This window comes from Acomys minous, assembly GCF_964271855.1.
Source record: "Acomys minous genome assembly, chromosome: 4".
Classification (NCBI taxonomy): Eukaryota; Metazoa; Chordata; class Mammalia; order Rodentia; family Muridae; genus Acomys; species Acomys minous.
Window position 1 is genome coordinate 15,119,953 of NC_140486.1, and position 19,123 is coordinate 15,139,075.

Consider the following 19,123-nt stretch of genomic DNA (forward strand, 5'->3'; position numbering starts at 1 on the left):
CATGCTTCCCACCATGATAATTATGAACTGTAAGCCATCCCCAATTAAATGTTTTCCTTTATAAGAGTTGCCTTGGTCATGGTGTCCCTTCACAGCAATAAACCCCAAACTAAAACACTCTGTATGTTGCCTTTTGTTAGAGTATTTGTCACATCAACAAAAATGAAACTCAAGGCAAAGGGTAATGTTAGAGTGCGATGAAAGGCCTTTGTGTTGCCCAGGGGATGGTTACTTTCGTTCTTCTAGATTCTAGGTTGACTTCATGGAAGTTACAGGTAGACCCTGTGTTTTGAGTGAAATGTTTTCTATTAATCATCATAGACATTGATGTCATGGGTTATGTGTGTAGAGACGTGGGGGCCTAGAAACTTCTGTAGAGAAATCAGGATTATTTCTATCAGACAGAACAAGTGGTGCTTTAGAGAGGTGGTGATTATTGGCTCTGCTCATGGTCTGAGGGAACTGACCCACCGACAGCCCTTGTTGCCTCAGCAGTCCTGATTTCTGTTATTTGAGCCAGTTCCTCATGGCACACCTGAGCAGATGATTGAGGGGTGTTAGGGATGAGGCATGCCAATTGGATTCTTGTTCTAGTATGTTGGAATTAAGGACCACAGAAGATCGTTGCCAATGGGTATAGTATATTGAGGCCTGGGAGAGAGGCTCAGAGGTTCTGGGATTGTGGAAATTCTCAAGCCCTGGGGAGAGGAGCAAGAGGAGCCTGAGGGAAATCAGGAACAGGCAGAGGGGTGAAATTATCTGTCCCAGAGTCTACACTGACTCCTCAACTTCTCTGTTTAAACTCTTAAGCGAACATCTCCCTTTTAATATAGGACTCTTCTATTCCTGTCCTTGACTCTTCATGAGATCATTTGAGCTTAAGCATCAACCTGGCGTCTCCTGGCCAAGCTTAAAGAAACCTGGCGTCTCTTCTTTCAACCAAATTAGCCTGGATAAAATAGGTAGTAGTGCAGGAATGCCTATCAGCTGTTTTCTGTCTGGAGAATGTATATTTAATTAGAGTATGAGTCACAAAAGTTAGAATAGCTGACAAACTTTAGAAAGGGTCCACTCTCAGTGGGATTCAAAGCTTTTAATTCTTCTCTTCTGAAGGATTTCAAACACACAGAAAGGCAGAGAGCAGCAGAACGATCATCTTATCGATCTGTTATCTGGATATTACAGTCATTAACGTGTTCGTATTTGCTTCACCATTTTTAATGCAAAACTTAAAATGTTTCTACTTTCTCTTAACACATCACTTTACATCTCTAGAAGATGAATGATAGTGCATTGTCATACGCTGTGTGCATTGACATTATTTTCCTACTCTCAGCAATCACCTGTCCCTAGTGAAGTCCCTATTTTCCTAAAAGTGTTTGTTTTTTGAAGGAATTTCTTCCTTCCTTTTTTTTTTTTTTTTAAAAAAAGCTAGGATACAAGCAAAGATCTTTTGTTGCATTGGATTGCTAATGCTATGTTCTTTAGAGCTCTGTTAGTTGAAGATAATTTATTCTTTGCGTTGATATTGAGCCAGGTGTCTTAGAGGATGCTCCGTAAGTTTCAGGTTTGCCCGAGGCATTCCTCTCTTTCCCAATAACACCAATTCCATTTAAAGTGTTATTGAATCTTTTTTGGTGCAATACCTTGTAGGTGGTAGGTAGTGATGCTGAGTACAATGTACTGTCTCATAGCAGGAGGAATGTAAGGTTCTCCTATTTGTGAAGCTATGTTGCTCACTCTGTGGTGGTGATGAGCAGTCTGTTGGAGAAGAAGACAGCCTTTTTTGTGATCAGCAAATAGTGTGTGGATGATACAATCCGGTTCCCATGAACTTCTTACCTAAAGATGTAAGTATCCACCCACTATTGATCTTTTTGAGGATATGTGAACATTTTCACCAGCTGACATTTTCTGACAACAAAACAGGCTACAGGGATCTAAGCAGAGGCTATGTGACATTTCTTTTACTGGGTGTTACATTGCATGTTATGACAGGTTGTTAAGGATATACCGATTTTGAACAATTGTTTTATTTCTTTGTGGGTCAAGGATTTGGGAGGGTCATAGCTGGGTGCTCCTAACTGGAGATTGATCACTGGGAGATGGAAAAGCAGGGCAGGAGGATGGCAGGAGGTTGGCAAAGCTTTCCTTGGCCTGTGTAGCCTCTTTACATGGGCATGTTTTGGCATCCAGACAGTATGACAGCCAAAGGATGGTAGGAGTTCGTATGTGATAGCTACCAGGATCTGACAGTGTGAATCCCCCTCCAATTTATAACCTACGATCCTAAACCCCCAAAGTGAGAAATTAGGAGGTGGGGTGTTTGGATAATGACATCATTACAGTAAAGCCCTCATGTGTGAGATTAATGCCCTTATAATAAGAAGTCCCAGAGAGATGGTCCCAGAGAAGCTCCATCACGTGGGAATACAATTAAAATGACAAGGGATATGAATCAGAGTCTTCACTGGGCACTGCATCTACTGATACCATAATCTTGGGCTACTCTGTCTTTGGAATGGTACAAAGTAAATATCTGTTGTCCATAAGCCATCAGATTGTAATGTAGCTATTTCCTCTCAGGTGAAATATTCCCTTCTGGATGGAGGAAAGAGAGTTATAAGACTCAGGAAGCTAACAAAATACACAAGACTCTAGAAACACAGAAAGTAAGGACATTTTCAAAGCCGCTTCCCAAGGTTATATAAACACTAAACACTTCCTTGGCCTAGACAAGATCCTTTAGTGGAGCTGCCTGCAGGTCGGGCAGCGAGTCCCACGGATGCAGCATTTAGTGATAGAGTTACCCTTGAATCACCGATGCTTCCATAACAGCTTCTCAGCCGTGTTCCCGGAAATAATCCCAACAAACCACTTGGTTCCCTTGGCTGGAATCATCCATTTGATCTGTCCCCAGTGTCTTATTTGTTCATGTTTCCCAAAGACAAAGTCACATAACACCTACTCAGTACTCTGTTACAGTTGCTTCTCCAGATTACATATTGGCTCAGGATCCTGGCAAGATTTTAGTGAGCCAGCTGCAACGAGCACCGTCCTTCGGGACCTAGCCCTGGAGATCATCCGGCATCATTAGCGTGGTACTGTTTTAATGGAGCAGTCATGGACTATGTCCCAGATTCAAGGAGAACGGGGGACACACATCCCACGTCTTGGTAACAGGAGTGCCAAACGTTTTATAGACATGGTTTAAAACCACCATGTTAGTATTTTTTAACACCAACCTACCTATAGTTTCAATTACTAGCATTTGCCCTTTTAAGAAAAATGAATTTGAATAAGTAATTAATGAAGGAGAGATAAACATGTTTTTTGTTTAGATCACAGGTGGAGGGGATGAGAAAAAGATTTGTGAGAGAACAGGTGATGTTTATCCCCTCAGAAGTTGAGCCACTATGTGGGGGAGGTTGGTTATTAACCAGCTGAAAAACATCCTTGAATGAATTCTGAGAGGAGGTATATATAGGAGCCAAAAACAAGAGGTCGGGCCTTTGGAGACTTGGCATAGTTTTGGCTGTTCATTGCTCCACTTTGCGACGCTTCTAGAGAGAACCACTTGAGGGAAGGCTTCGGGGCTCTGGGTTCTGGCTAAGGTTCCGGGTTCTGGTTGCTCCAGGTTCCAGCAGAAGAAATCTTGCTGATTACACCAGGAGAATTGTTCCTTGGAACTGATATCCTTATGGCTTCATTATTGTATTCTTTAATCTTCTTTTCCTATTGTTTAGGTTAGCAGGCTTATAAGTGAGGTACTCTCAGTTAATAAGTTTGTAATAAAATATATTTGTTAAGAAAATTGAGCCTACAAATTAATGATAAAAAAAATGGATCAACCCAAAATCATAAAAGTAGGGTGTAGGGCACATGCCTCTGATTCCAGTACTTGGGAAGCAGAGGCAGAAGGATCTCTGTAAATTCAAGGCTTAGCTTGGTCTACATAGCAAGTTAAAAATGACTAAGGATTGGAAAGTAGGCAAAGACTTCTTGTACAAGCATAAGGACCAGAGTTCAGATTGCCAGAGCCCATTTCAAGCCAAAGTGTTCGTGAGTCTGCCTGGGATGCTAGTGCTTGGGAGGAAAGGCCAGTGGATCCCTGGGATAAGGATGTGTACAGGAGACGAACTAGAGAGCTCTGTGTTCAGTGAGTGATTAAAGTGGACATTGATCAAGGGCAGGCGACACCTGATGTCAACTTCAGGCCTCCACATGCACGTGTGCACGTGAACACACCAAAGCCATTGTGCCCATGCACATTTACACCCACACTCCACACACAGGATAAAGAAAACAACAACAACAAAAGTATTAAAGGGACAGGCATCCTAGACACCTGACCTGGCCTGAGCTTGCTCTGTTGAGCACCACATTCACTGTCTGGCCATGAGGGTTTACGCCTGCAGGACTTTGCTAATTGGAGTTCAAGTTGTTGGATAAAGAAGTAGTTTGTCAGTTTATCTGGAGTCACTTTCTCCACTTGGCATGGACTTTTCAACTATTTTGTACGTGCCCTTTCATCAGGGCTGTTGAAAAATAGATCAGTCACTGTCTGCCTCTGATTGTTCAAAAGATAGAGGGATGCTCTTGAATCAGGCACTTGTGATGTTCTCCTGTGAAGATGGAGCTATGAATACCAACATAAGCTTTTAACCCATTTCCGGGAGGAAACTAAGATGGGGTGGGTATGCTGCCTTCTGCAGACCTAACCCTTAGACTAATGTAGTCCGCCTCAGGGAACCTACAGAAGTGAATATTCAACCCTTAAAAATCACAGGATTTTACCTCATACCCCTTATTTTAGGACCAGCTGGGGAAAAAAAAAAATCTCGGTAGGACCTGACATCAGTTTTGCTCCAAATGTGATTCCAATTTTCAGTCCGAATCATGAGCCATTGTCCGAGGAGGGTGGAAAGTGCTTCTGAGAGTGCTGTACACTTGATGTTTCTGGTTCTGTGGCCATACAACTTCTGTCGAAGGTTCAGTGCTGCATTTGTTGTAGGACAGCAACTCTCTATTGAAGAGAGGGTGTGACTGCATTCCAACCACATTTTAGTTAACATATTGGCAGGAATTGTATGTGGCTTCTGGGCCTCAGTTTGTAAACTGACTTCTGATTTAAGGAACTGGTTAATTTACATTCTCTTCAACCACTTCATCTTTATTAACAGAGCTTCGATTGTGTAGATGTGAAAGAAGTGACTGTTTTTATGTCTAATGTGATGGGTGTGGGCATTTGGAGTGGAAATTTTAATTGTCCCTTACTGTCTTTTATTTAATTTATTTATTTATTATTATTTTAGTTGCAGTACTGGAGGGTGGACACAGTGGCTCACTCATGTTTGGCATCCACTCTATCACTATATTCTGAGCCCTTTAAAATTTTTTATTTTTATTTTGAGAAATGTCTTGCTAAATTACCCAATCTGATCTTGAACTTATTCTACAATCCAGGAAGGCCTTGAACTTATAATGACTCCTTTTTGAAACAGGATCTCATTATGTTGACCAGTTTACCCTGAAACTCTTTAAGTAACCCAGGGTGGCCTTTAATTTATAATCTTCCTGCCTCCTATGGGCGGGGGCTATAAACATGAGAATCAAAGTTTGGCACTACTGTCTGTTTTTGAAATGATATTTATTCCTCATTTCAATATTCCTCATTATACCCCTACCTGCTAGTGTTCACACTTAGATCGGTGATGCTGCAGAGAACGTAGAGATCCCGCCCCCCTACAGGACTGGACTTGCCCTAGGACAGGGACTGGAGGATGGGGCCAGATCTCATTTCTCTAGAGGTTATCTCACTCCTCCCCTCTGCCAGCTTCACTCTGCACTCATGGCAGACCCACTTTCCAGAATCTTTGGACACCAGTGTGCCCACTGCCGTGCTTCTTCTTCATCAGAACTCTTGCCATCTTGGATCTTGGGCCTTGTCAAGGCTTTGACCACTTAGGTGGGACAATGCATTGTCCTGCATTTCTACCCTCCAATTGCTTCACATCTTGGTATTCACTGTCAGCAACACCCTATCTTTAAGTCCAAATTCAAATGCCTTTTCTGTCTTTTATTATTTATTTTTAATTATGAGTGTGTGTGTGTGTGTGTGTGTGTGTGTGTGTGTGTGTGTGTGTGTATAGGGGAGAGGTGTGCATGTGGGCACAGGTGCCTAAGGAGGTCGGAAGAGGGTATTGGATGCCCTAGAGCTGGAATGATTGTGAGGTGCTGGGAGCTGGACTGCCGTCCACTGGTCCACTGGAAGAACAGCCCATGCTCTCAGCCTCTGAGCCATCTCGCCAGTCACATTAACCCTTTAAAGTCCCTTGATTTCTCTGCTTGCTGAGGATAGCATGTCTGCCCTATTCCAAGCTCCTGTGTGTACCCCTTTCACTGGAGCTTAGGGAGCCAATGCCTTCCTGGTCCTGTGTGCAGACTATTCTGTAGGCTTTTAGCATCTTCTAAATGACAGACCACATTGTGTTACTGTCATGATGGCTTAGTCCTGGGCACATCTCTATCAGTGTAACCCTTTGTATAATCTCATCTGCTCTTACAATTTTGATTCCAAAAATACACAATTTCCTTATCTTTGCTGGTATCATTGCAGTTACCCACTGGCTAAAACAATCTATTTAAAATTATTGCCATATGCCAGAGAACAGGAGTGACTTATTCACATTTAGACTTCATTTATAGAATAATGTGCGCTGACAAATGTGTCTTCTTTGCCTTCATGACTTTTTCTTTAAATTATTCTTTGTGAATTGATTTCTTGTTGTATAAGATATGAAATTATTACATGAAAACATGGACATTTTTAGGATCTTGAGTTCTTTTGGTCTTATTTACTTACTGTTCAGGGTCTGTGTGATTTTTTTTTCTGAAACCATTCCTATGGAGCAAATACTGTACAAACAGATAATAGATAAAATTACTAACTAAAAATAATTAACTAGGAAACTGAGGAGATGGTCTAGCAGTTAAGGACACTTGTTGCTCTTTCAGAGGACTGAGTTCCATTCCTGACACCCCCAGGTCACCTCACAACCATCTGTAACTGCAGCTCTACGGGATCCAGTGTCCCCTTCTGGCCTCTGAGGGCACGAATAGTAAGGATTCTGTACAGACATTCATGCAGGCAAAGACTCACATACAAAATAAAATAAGTAATTAAATATAATTTCTTACCCTTGAACCAGATTAATCATTAAATTAGTTATTTTATGTCCTGGTAATATTTTGGCAAAATTGGTAGCTGTACAAATTGAAATATTTTGGCAACTCTCAAAACTGGTATTTTTACAATAAAACACAAGATGTGCTATAATATTTGAGTGTACTTAAAATGCTCTGAGGGAAAAATACAGTTGTTTGGATGTAATGAAAAATAGGAGAATATAAGATATGGTAGTACTGGCCCAGTTGAGAAATTACATTTCAGTGTTCTTATATGGAACTGAGGCTTCAAGGACATCAGGAAAAGGCTCAGGGCCTTTAAATTTAACTCTTTTTCTTTTCTAAGCTGCAGAGGCCTATTTCAGAATGCTTAAAAAACTAAGAAGGTGTGCCGCAACACAACTGTGGTCGCTATGTCCGCAGCACCCAACTCTGAAGCCTACATTTAGTATACCAGTCCAAGTAGAGGAGATGGCACTCTAGCGCTTGATAGAAGGCAGAATGGGGCAGCTTGTTTCTAGGAGAGTTCTAAAAATGGGTAGACTATGTTCTGCTTCTAAGAATCCAAATACCCAAATGCTGCTAATGACCAGTTAGTGTTATCTGGAAAACATTGGGGTTCTTATGACACACAAGGAAACAGCCTCCTGTAAATACTTACCTGGCTTAAGGTCATTATTCTTATGTTTTGAATCAAGTCTTTGTTTTTACTGTGGCAAAGAAAGAACTAGAAATATCTTGTCACTCCTTGCCCAGTACTCCCCCTTCTTTCTTCCAGAAGAAAATCTAATTGGCTGGCTTCTTGCCTTTGGCACAGTTGGCTTTTGGAGCTGGGTAGTTCCGAGCTGTGGAAGGTTGCAGTGTACCCCCCCCCCCCATGTGTACATCATGCCTCGGATCCATACATAGCTGTGGTATCCTAACATGTCTCAGGTATTGTCAATCCAAGACATTGACACCAATCTGACTGCAATTCCACAACTATCTACAAAATAAGTTCCAAGAGTAAATATTTTCCAACCCCAAGGTAGGGGCCATAGGTCTCAAAAAGCACTTTCCTCACTCTGATTTTATACATAGTGGTTGTGTATACTTCTGCACACGTGTGTCTGTTGTTTTATAGACCACTTTTATAAATGCAGTTACTAATAATGCAGTGTTTTGAGGGGGTAGGGCGTGTTGCTAAAGGCATATGGTTGCTGGAGCTCTTCTTGGAAACCTGTGATTTTCATGGCTGGTCGCTATCAGTTACTTTTGTTTCTTTGTCCTGTGGACTCCAGGGGAAAAGTGGTGTTTAACAACAGCACAATCACAAGACATGAGGTACAGCAGAGACCCAGCCAAGTGGCTAGTTGATTTGAACCGAGTAGGCCAGATCATACACAGTTCCAAAATGCTTCCCGATCCAACTAGTATTCAAACTGACTTTCTACCCTAATGGAATTGTTTAGAGTATTCATTTCTCCTAATATTATGTCAAGCCAGCTGAAGGGGCTGACAGGTTATTCTTTTCTAGTTGTTTATGACCCCAAGTGTGTGTATTACAGAACTGAACTGGAGCTGACAGCTACCATCTTTCTTTCCCATGTGAGCGATAAAGTTGATGGAACTGTAGAAGTGATATCAGCAATGAAATTAAATAATTTCAAGGTTTCTTGCTTAGGGAATCTAGGCAGCACTGGAAGAGCAGAGCATACACAAGTGCCCCCCTAGAAGTCTCACCTGTTCAACAGTGCTTACAAAGCAGCCAGCTTGTATTTGTTTCTCTTTCAGTTTCCTAAGTGGACTGTAAACCCTTTGCAAATAGCTCTCCACAGTTTTCTCATACGTGCGGGGCTAAATGAGTTCCTCTATTTGCATTTTCAACCTCATGCACATACCTAGTACTGTCCCATGTGCCTGACTTGCCTGTTTTGAAAAGACATCTGATAGTTTTCCCTCTGGCACTTTGAATAATTGCTCGCTGAAGATGCCGCATGACTTTCAAGTCAGTACAAGTTAATATTTCTCTCACTTCCTAATAAAATAGGCCTGAAATCTTAAGCATGATGTTATCTGTCAGCCAACATATGCTTGACTGTGATAATGAAATGATTCTTGCCTCATTCTTAAATTTTGGAAACCTATGTTGAGTAAATTTGGCAGTCTGATTTTCCTTAGCCTTTTCACTATGTATTTAAGTATTTTACCCAAAAGTGTGACATAAAGACTTGACATGGCTAAGATGAATTTGGGAACATAATTGCACTTGATTATTTATCATCCTGACAGCTTCTCTTCCTTTCTTGTCGTACTGTGAGATTTGATGCATCTGTCCCAATCTTCCTAGATCTGTATTTAAGTTACTTTTAGTTAACCCTTTAGTACATCCTCGAAGGAGTCAGTCTTCTCTGCAGAATTGTGTGTGTGTGTGTGTGTGTGTGTGTGTGTGTGTGTGTGTGTGTGTAAGTAACTTTTATTCTCCAAGTCTGGGAGGCTTACTGCCTCCTTCTGATAACCTAGGCCTAGTCCTGGAAACTTCTAGCCTCTGTACAATCTAATCTAGGCCTAGAGTGTTTTCAACCTCTGAGACTTATTGCTTAATGAGCTCACCCTTACTTGTTTTTTTCTGAGCTCTAGGCTGGCTGGTTCAACTCAGCTGTTCTGGCTCAAACCCTTCTCCCAGCTGATTTACTCAATCTGGCTTCTCTCTTGGCCTTGAATGGCCTCAAACTAACTCCAGCAGTCTCTTTTAGCCTTCTGGCTCCTTCTCATTTTCTATCTTGTTCTGTCTTCACATGAGTTCTTTCTCTGCAATTCATCTCTCTATTACTGTCCTGGTAAACTACCTCCTCTCTCTGAAAAACTGACTCTTAAGTAGCTTCCCTTTTCTATCTCTTCTTGTGAGAGTTGGGCATTTCCTATTCTATCAAATCTTCTCTGATTTGTCACCTTTTCTGCCACTCAATTAGACATCACTTTCAACATAGGTGCTTCCTTCTACAAACTAACTTTACATTTGTTTGGGATTAAGGGCATGTACCACCACAGACCTAGAAGATCTTTGGATGTGATCTCTTACTAGAACTGCCATGTTCTGAATTAACATCTTCTACATCTGTGAGTCTGTGTGTTTGTGTCACATACATGTATCTAGAGAGGACATCTTTTGTGGGGTCAGTTATTTTCCTACCACTTTGACATGGGTTTTGTGAAATCAGCTTAGGTCATCAGGCTTCATATTTACGATTATGGGGGCATAATTCTCAGAGATTCTCATGAGCTGTTTGTATTTTATCTGTCTCTGGGCACTAAAATGTTTGTGCCTTCATGATCACGAGTAAAAGGCTATATTAAGAGACCAAGGACACTGTATAGCAAATTTCTCTAAGATGCAACCTTCCACCTTGTAGGGAAGATCCGTAAGACACAGGATGTTATAAAGGGAGGCAAAGCATTCCACCATTCAGGGAATCTTCATAATCGCAAGAAGTAAATAATTCAAGGGCTTCAGGAAGTCCCTGAAACTGAGCAGGTTTACCAGGCCTCTTCAACCGACAAGCATCTATAAACAGTAAAGGCTGCTGAGACACAGATGCTCTCAGATAAGCAGAACTGACTAGAAGACAGAGACTATGCAAACTACTTGCAGGAAGAGAAAAGCAAAGCATCATTGAAGCAAGGGAAGACAGCTGAGGTATTTGGAAAGGGCTTAGACAACCTGAGATGCTTAAAAAAGACACTTAGAAAAGAGCTGTTGAGCTGCCTGCAGGTTGTGTAATGAGCTCTAAGCTTTCCAGCTTCTGTGAGCCATCATCCATATTGAAGTGTCTTTGAGCAATTTATGCTCCTGTAATAATCCTTCATCCATATTTCTGTAAGTAATGCCAATAAGGCTCATTGGTTCACCAAGTTGCACTTTGGTGATATCTGTACTTTAGCCTGTCTAGGCTCTCTCTTTGGGCTATGTAGATGTTTGTTCATGTCTCTCCAGAAATAATTCCATACAGTAAATACAAAGTAGGATGAGACCCGAGGAAAGTAAACAGGAGGGCCTTGTGGGACATCTAAACCTGTTAATTTACCCTGCTCTTGCAGCCTATGTCTTTTCAAGAGTGCTACTCTCTTCAGGAATTAAACATTGATTTTTAGGGTATTAAACATATTATAATGGTTTGTCCCATAAGAAGTTCTACATAATGCCAGAAAAGTCATCTCAATATTTTTTCTTTTCAATATTTATTAGAAATATTTTTAGCTTTAATTAAATATACAAATCAGTGCTGCTCCAATTTTACATAAGATGTATCTTTGGTGCATTTTTTTGTTCAAGTAGTTAGTCTCTCTCTTATATATAGATTTAAACAAATCAAGAAGAGTGATTCCATTTTATATATTAATTCTGAAAATCAGGTTTTAATAGAAATATTTACTATGTAAAAATGTTCAACAATAACTATTTTTATTTTACTATGTACTATTCTATCTTGTTACAAAGCACTAAATGTTCATCATATACATTTATATTCACAAGCCTACAAGATATGGTACCAGAGAGTGCTCATAATCCCCACTAACTAGAAATAATGATTGATAGCTGGTAATGGTTGAGTGTGTGCTTTTCAGACTCTGGCTATTATTTTTATATCACTTTCCATAAAATAGTATATCACTATCTTTGTCAGGTAGTGATCTCTTGTAAAAATATTTCTTTGAGAAGTTCATACAATGAATGTTGATACATTCACTTTCCTTCTTCCAACCCTTCCCTGACTCACCCCCTTCCCTTCCTACCAAGTTCTGTGTCCCCTCCATTAAAGCCAATTAGTGCAGCCTAAATATTCATGGGTATGTGACTTTCCACTGGACCATGGTAGACTTTTTCAGGATTAGACTCATAGTGAAAACTGACCCTTTTTTTCTCCTGGAAACTAAGAGTTGACAATAGCTTCTTAACTAAGGGGTAGAAGTTTGTGCCCAACTCTTTCCCTTTCCACAGTGAAATTTAGTCTGGCTTGGACTTGACAGGTCTTGTACATCCTATCACAGATGATGTGGGTTCCTATGTGCTGCCTCCCTGCTATGTTCACAAGATACCGTTTCTTCATAGTTTTCAACTACCTCTGGCTCTTACATTCTTCTCACCCACTCTTCCACAGTGATACTTGAGCCTTTGGAGGAGAGAGTGCAGTATATATGTTCCCTGAGCATTCTGCAGCATTTTATTCTCTGTGCCTTGGCCAACTGTGAGTCTTTGTGTTGACCGTCACTGCACACAGAAGCTTCTCTGATAATAGTTGCAAGATGCCTTTATCCTTCGGTGTAATGATGAATTGTTTGGAATATTTTTAATATTATACTCACCTAGCATAATAATAGTAGTAGATTCTGTGTTAGGACCTATGACTTGTCTAGTCAATGGTTCTTGACCATGCTAGGTATGGGTTCTATTTTTTGGAGTGGGATTTAAAGCAACCAAAAGGTAACTCCCATGATGTTTGTGCCAGTGTTGTACCAGTGGGCACATCCTATAAGGCCAGTCATTCTTGTAGCTTACAGGGTTCACAGCAGGGCATGACTGATGTTTACTTTTTTCCTCTGGGTAGATTTTAAAGAGACAGCTCATGGTTTCCATATTTCTTGCCCTTATCAAGACAAGAATAATATTTCAAATAATGATGAATTTTCTTGCTTATTCATCAGTGAGATATGTGCCAGAACTACCAGCTGAGTCACAGAGGATGGGCAGTCAGCATAAGAATGAAATAGTATTTGAAGGGCTATTATTAATGTAGCATAAGCATAACGTAGCTTAATCTGACAGATTCCTAGTCTGTATCAGTTCCCAAACTAACTTGTTGCAGGATGACTAGCTATAACCAGTCATCAAGAAAATCTAGGGAAATTAGTACCTTTCCAATGTCTGGTTGGAGATGGGACTTACTAGCTGGCCTCAGATGCAAACAGTAAGCAGTTTATTACCTCCATAACATTCATGTTACTATTGTGCCCACGGGCACATCTTGCCATGCCAGTCATTATTGCAGTTCAAAGCATTCTCTGTTGGGTAAAACTGTAGGTGACCTTTCTGCATCTCAGCAGCTTCATAGTACTGTGAAATCTATGCATCAGGGAAGAAGCTTCCTGTTCAGTACTACTCCATTTCTTCATGTCCTGTGATAAGTATGTAAAGATGGAAATTCTTAATATTGCATTCACAGCAGCAGTAAAAGTAAAAATAAATGGAAGAAAATAAAGACAGTCTTTGGTGAAGATTGGGAAGGATTACATGAAGTGGCAACAAATATAAGCTTATATTTGCATATATTATTATTCATACTATTAAAAATGTTTCTATTATTCAGCAGTCAACCAATAAAATTCTACTTAAAGTTCTTAGAAACTTTAAAATTAACTGTGCAAACATGAAAGTAAATTTCATCCAAAGAATGGATTCTTGTGTACCAGTATTTGTAGTAGCATCATTCACAGCAGTGCATAGTTGAAGAAGTCTCAGTCTCCATCAGCAGGTAAATGGTATATTCCTTAAAAAGGGATAACATTGGGAACATAGAACAGCATGGATGCACCATGAAGACATTGTGCTAAATGAAATAAGCAAGTCACAAAATGACAGATATTGTAAGAGCCCACTTACCTGATAGACGCAAAACTCATAGATGCAGCAAATAGAGTGATAGCCATAAAGGTGAGAGTGAGGGAAGAATTGGCAATTATACAGTGCCCACAGAGGTCCAGTTTAGCCTTACAAACTATTCTGGACATGGAGGGTTGCCTAAGCTGAGATGTTCTTATGTCACTAAATAACAGTTAAAATCTTAAACTTCAAGTTACATACATTATATAACAATAAAAACTAAAACAAAGCAGAATAGATCAATTGGTAAAGTGTCACACAACAAACATATGGACCTGAGTTCAATTCCTAGAATTCTGATAAAATCTGGGTGTGGTGTCCTGACCTTGTAATCTGGAGAGGCAGAAACAGGAAGATTCCCAGAGCTTGCTGGCTAGCCAATCTAGTCTAATTAGGGGAACCTCAGGCCAGGAAGAGACTCTGTCTCAACCAACCAATCAACCAAACAAAAGATAAATAAAAATAAAGAGGCATGCTGAACTGGTGCCTGAGGAGTGGAAGGTCATTCTCTGATGGTTACACACACCAGCACATTAATACACTTCCCACATGGCCACACACACCAGCACACACCAGCACACACACACACACACACACACACACACACACACTATCTAGAGAGGAAAATAATCATGAAGCTTTGAGGGCTGCAAGAGAGGGAGGAGCATTGCCCTTGTAAGGGGAGCATTCAGAGGCCAAGTTCTTAGTTCATTTTAGTTCATTGAGAATGAATAAAGATACAGAGTAGGTAGAATTTAAAATAGGTAATACAAAGTATGTTTCAGAAAAAGAAAAGGAGAGAGAGAGAGAGACAGAGAGAGAGACAGAGAGAGAGAGAGAGAGAGAGAGAGACAGAGAGAGACAGAGAGAGAGACAGAGAGAGAGAGAGAGAGAGAGAGAGAGAGAGAGAGAGAGAGAGAGAGAAGCTTCTAAGAAGCAGAGCCTGGTTAAGTTTTTAAAAACAGAAAACAATAGAAGGAATAACTTTTCACTGAACACAGCAGAAGATTTGCAAATAGGGCATTAAAAATTTCATTCTAAGTGAAGATTTAACTATTGGTTGAAACAAAAAGAAAGAAAATTGTCTTAAGCAAATTTACAATAGATCAGAAGAAATTTTTGCAATCTTGCAATGCTGTACTCTTCCCTGAATGAAGATTTAATTACATCAAGAAATGTCAGTTGCTCACAGAAACCCCACTGCAATTACTGGAATGGAACAAAAGGCTGAATGAACAGCGTGCCTCACCACCACACACATGCTGACAGAAAGCTTGCGAGTGATGTTTTAAAGGACAAAGCACAATAAAATTCCCGTGTTATTAAGGAAAAAGAACGTTTTCCAAGTTCACTAGGAATAATTTGAAGATTTAATGCTAAAATGGCCAAACACGTAAGATGGATAAACTAAACAACAAATTATCACTATCTAGGTTGGAGACCTGAATGTGTAATTATTAATTTAACAGATAATTAAGTGGAGAAGAATGCTATGCATGAAAATTTAAACAGTCTATATTGCTCAGTTCAATTAGACTGTGGCAGGCATAGAATGCTAAAAGCTTAACATTTATTGTGGGTAACATTGTGGCAGAAGACAAAGATCAGGAGGTGGAGGTGAGTATCTCCTTGGCTTTCTAATACTGTATTGCTTTGAGGGTTTGAAGGTCCCGGGCCAACAACTATAGATATAACACCTTCCCCCTCTCTTGTCATGAGATTTGTGATTAATAACCTATGACTTCTGGGCTATCTACCCCCCAATGCCTGTTCACATTCTTTTTTTTTTTTCAAGACAAGGGTCTCCCTGTGTAGCCTTGGTTGTCCTGGACTTGCTTTGTAGACCAGGTTAGCCTCGAACTCACAGTGATCCTCCTGCCTCTGCCTCCTGAGTGCTGGGATTAAAGGCCTTTGCCACCACACCTGGACTTCAAATTCTTTTTTGAAAATTGTTTTTTGATTAGCTTACTAAGTATCGTATTTCCTTATGACTTTTTCATATACCATATTTTCTGGCATATAAAATAACTGGGCATAATAAGAAGACTCCAACTTTTCCAGTTAAAATACAGTTTGGAATATACTTGCCGTATAAGACTACCCCTCTTGCAATGTACACCCTGTGCCGCAGACTAGGGCATGTGTTTATTTGCAGGCAGGGCACAGACTGGCAGACAGCCAGTGTGAGCTTACATTGCTCCTTTAAGTCAAGCTCCACACTCAGCTGGAAGACTCACAGCCCTCTGAGTTGAATGGAGGTACTGGCAGATGTTTGCAGCTTGCTCTTCTCTGCTTCATACTCCCCTCACAGAGTGCGGGAATCAGCTGCAAATCAGCCAGGGAACATCCCCCCCCACACACACACACTCTATATGCACTAGACATATGAAGCAAGGGGAAGCAAGCTGCAGTTAAGTGTCCCACATATAAAATGACCCCTGACTTTGGCACAGATATTTTTGGGGTTAAAAAGTCATCTTAGATTTTGGAAAATACAGCAATAGTTTTGACCCTCTCTTGACACATTCTTCCCCTAGGCTTTTATTTGTGGCTGAGCAAACTTCTATTGCTTATATGTACCACTTTTTCATTATGATGTTTATACCTATAGAATAGCGCTAGGGCCAGCTTTGATCAGAGAAGGTTTTTGTTTTGTTTTGTTTTGTTTTTTAATACAATGGTCAGAAATGACTTCAGAGATGTAATCAAAGCACTGAGACTAAAGGAGTATTGAATGCCCAGACATAAATGGGATATTTATAACGCTCTGTGCAAATCTCAGGGGGACATTACAGAAAAAGAAGAATGCCAGAGATAGAGGAGGGTGTGTGGGAGGAGAGTGGGTCGTTGACTTCTGGACATGACCTGGCTGTCACACTCCTCAACTCCAAGATGCTGTGGTTACCTGCATAAAACCTCCACAAGACTTGGCATGTCAGCACCACGCCATGGAAGTAAGACAGACTCCTGAGGTCTCCACCCATCTTTATACAGTGATTTACATACAGATACTGGTTGATGAGGGGAGGAAGAGACATTTTCTTCAGTGGTGTAGTCACTAAAATGTGCCTAAACGTCTGTAATGTGCACGCACACTCCTGCCTATAACCAACCCTAATGAAATTCAGATGCACGCACGCACACACACACACACACACACACACACACACACACACACACACACACACACACCCCACACGTACACTTAATAAAAGTGAAAAACACTTCTTTTTTTAGGCATTAGGTATTTATCAAAACAAGAGAGGAGGGCAGAGTAAAACAATGGCCCAGTCATGACATCATTGGTACAGATGAAGGAGGGCCAGCTAGACTTAGGGCTAAACTACCACAAACGATTCTTTGTGCCAGATATTACGCATAGATGCAAGTTGGTTACTGGTAGAGGTGGCCTCAACTGTGCCAACTGTAATCACATTTGTGCAGGATAGTTGAGTGTGTCTGAGATGGAACAGTGTAAATTGGCACCTTTTGAAGAAATTTATATTAAATTTGATCTTACAACTGCTCTCAGAGAACATGGTTGGGTTGGGAAATGTTGCAACTGCAATTAGATTTAATTTAGATAGAATACAAGGTACATTAGGAAACTTAGGCAGCGTAGCAGCAGACCCACAAGTCAGGTGAATATGGACTTTGGCATAAAAAGAAATTAATGTCAAACCTGTAGTTTGAGTATTACTTTAGGATAATAGTTGAAAAGCTTATAAAAAATGTCAAGGAATCTAGTCACTTTAAAAAGTGTCAAATAATCTAAATTTTTCAATATAGTTTTCTGAATCTAATTAACATGAGAAATGGGTGACATATCAGTTGCTGCAAAGGCTAAGGTTTGTGTTGATTTTGGAATTAACTCTCACAAAAATTATTTTCTGAGCATCTTAGGCAAGATGTTCAGAGATGAAGATAAAGGTGGAAGACTGAGTAGCATGTTTCTAAGACATAATAATATTTTAATTTTCTTTAAGGTGTGATACAGGATGACATAAATATATCCATTGCTTTAAGAGACAGTGAATTCCCAAGGGAATCTGGTGCCCCTTTTCTTGCTGTTGAAGGGGACCACCACAGAATATTCTACCCCAGATGTACCACTTTGGCCTAAGGGTTATTTTGAGTGGAATGAAATAAGAAGCAATAAATTCCTAAAAAGCTCCTGGCCTTTTATTGTCACAGCGGAGTATAGACTTCCTGTGGCAAGGGTCTGCCCCTCCCCCTCCCCATTCTAGGGAGTTCTTATTTGTGGGGTATGGGGGCATCTGCACAAGCAAGAGCTACTGAAATCACATTTTCATTAGCTTCCCCCTTATGCTTCAGCATAGTTGACCTTACCCAGAAAGGGTTTTTTTGTTTTGTTTTCTTGAGTGTTTTGTTTGTTTGTTTATTTGTTTTTCATTTTTTGAGACAGGGTTTCTCTGTGTAGCCTTGGCTGTCCTGGACTCGCTTTGTAGACCAGGCTGGCCTCGAACTTACAGCGATTCACCTGCCTCTGCCTCCTGAGTGCTGGGATTAAAGGAGTGCACCACCACATCTGGCTCCCAAAAAGGTTTTTGTTTTGTTTATTTGTTTGTTTTGGGGTTTTTTTTTTTTTTGACCTCTCAGTCTTTAGAGAGATTTCTACCCTTTCTTCAAATGGTACGCAATGCAATTTCACCAAGTTTCACTCCAGTGAAACTTTTGTATGGAAGCCTCCATGGGTGGAAAAATTAGGATAGCAGCATCACATTGTGTCTGTATGGTTTTTTCTTTCATTACTCTGGAATTAGCCATTCTAACTTGTAGGCTTGTTAACCTTTACCACTTATGTCCACCTGAAGCTCTGTCTCTCAGCTGTAACTCTTAGAGTGTTGCCTTGGCTGCCACTGGGACTCTTTAAACTTCTACTTTCACACTTTCATGCTAATCTATGTATGTTGCCAAGAAGTTTTCTACCTTTTCCCATTAGAGTCATCGCTGGCTCTCACACCCTGGCAGCCACAGCAGCTCCTCCCAGTGAAGACTAGCATATTTTCCCAGCATGCATGAAAGCATCCTCAAGAGGGTCCATCTCTGCTGAGGCCCTCTTGCGACTCTTCTGTGGCTTCAGGGCCTCCAGCACCTGAGGCCCTTCCTTTAAATTTGTAGCTTTGATTAATTCTAACCTCTTTTGCTTGCTATTCCTCATCCGAAGTTGCGAGTTGTTTTTTATACTAACTACATGGTGCCTTAGAGCTCTTTTAAAATAATTTTTCTAAATTCTCCAAAGTATATAAATGTACATAATGGAAAAAAATCCATCTG

At 40.5% G+C, this 19,123-nt stretch overlaps 1 long non-coding RNA gene across 1 annotated transcript in view; it reads left to right on the forward strand.

Moving 5' to 3' along the window:
- The window catches only part of LOC311597021, a 323,741-nt gene that overhangs the window by 150,710 nt on the left and 153,908 nt on the right, over positions 1–19,123 (forward strand). The gene's annotated exons all lie outside the window — the stretch shown is intronic.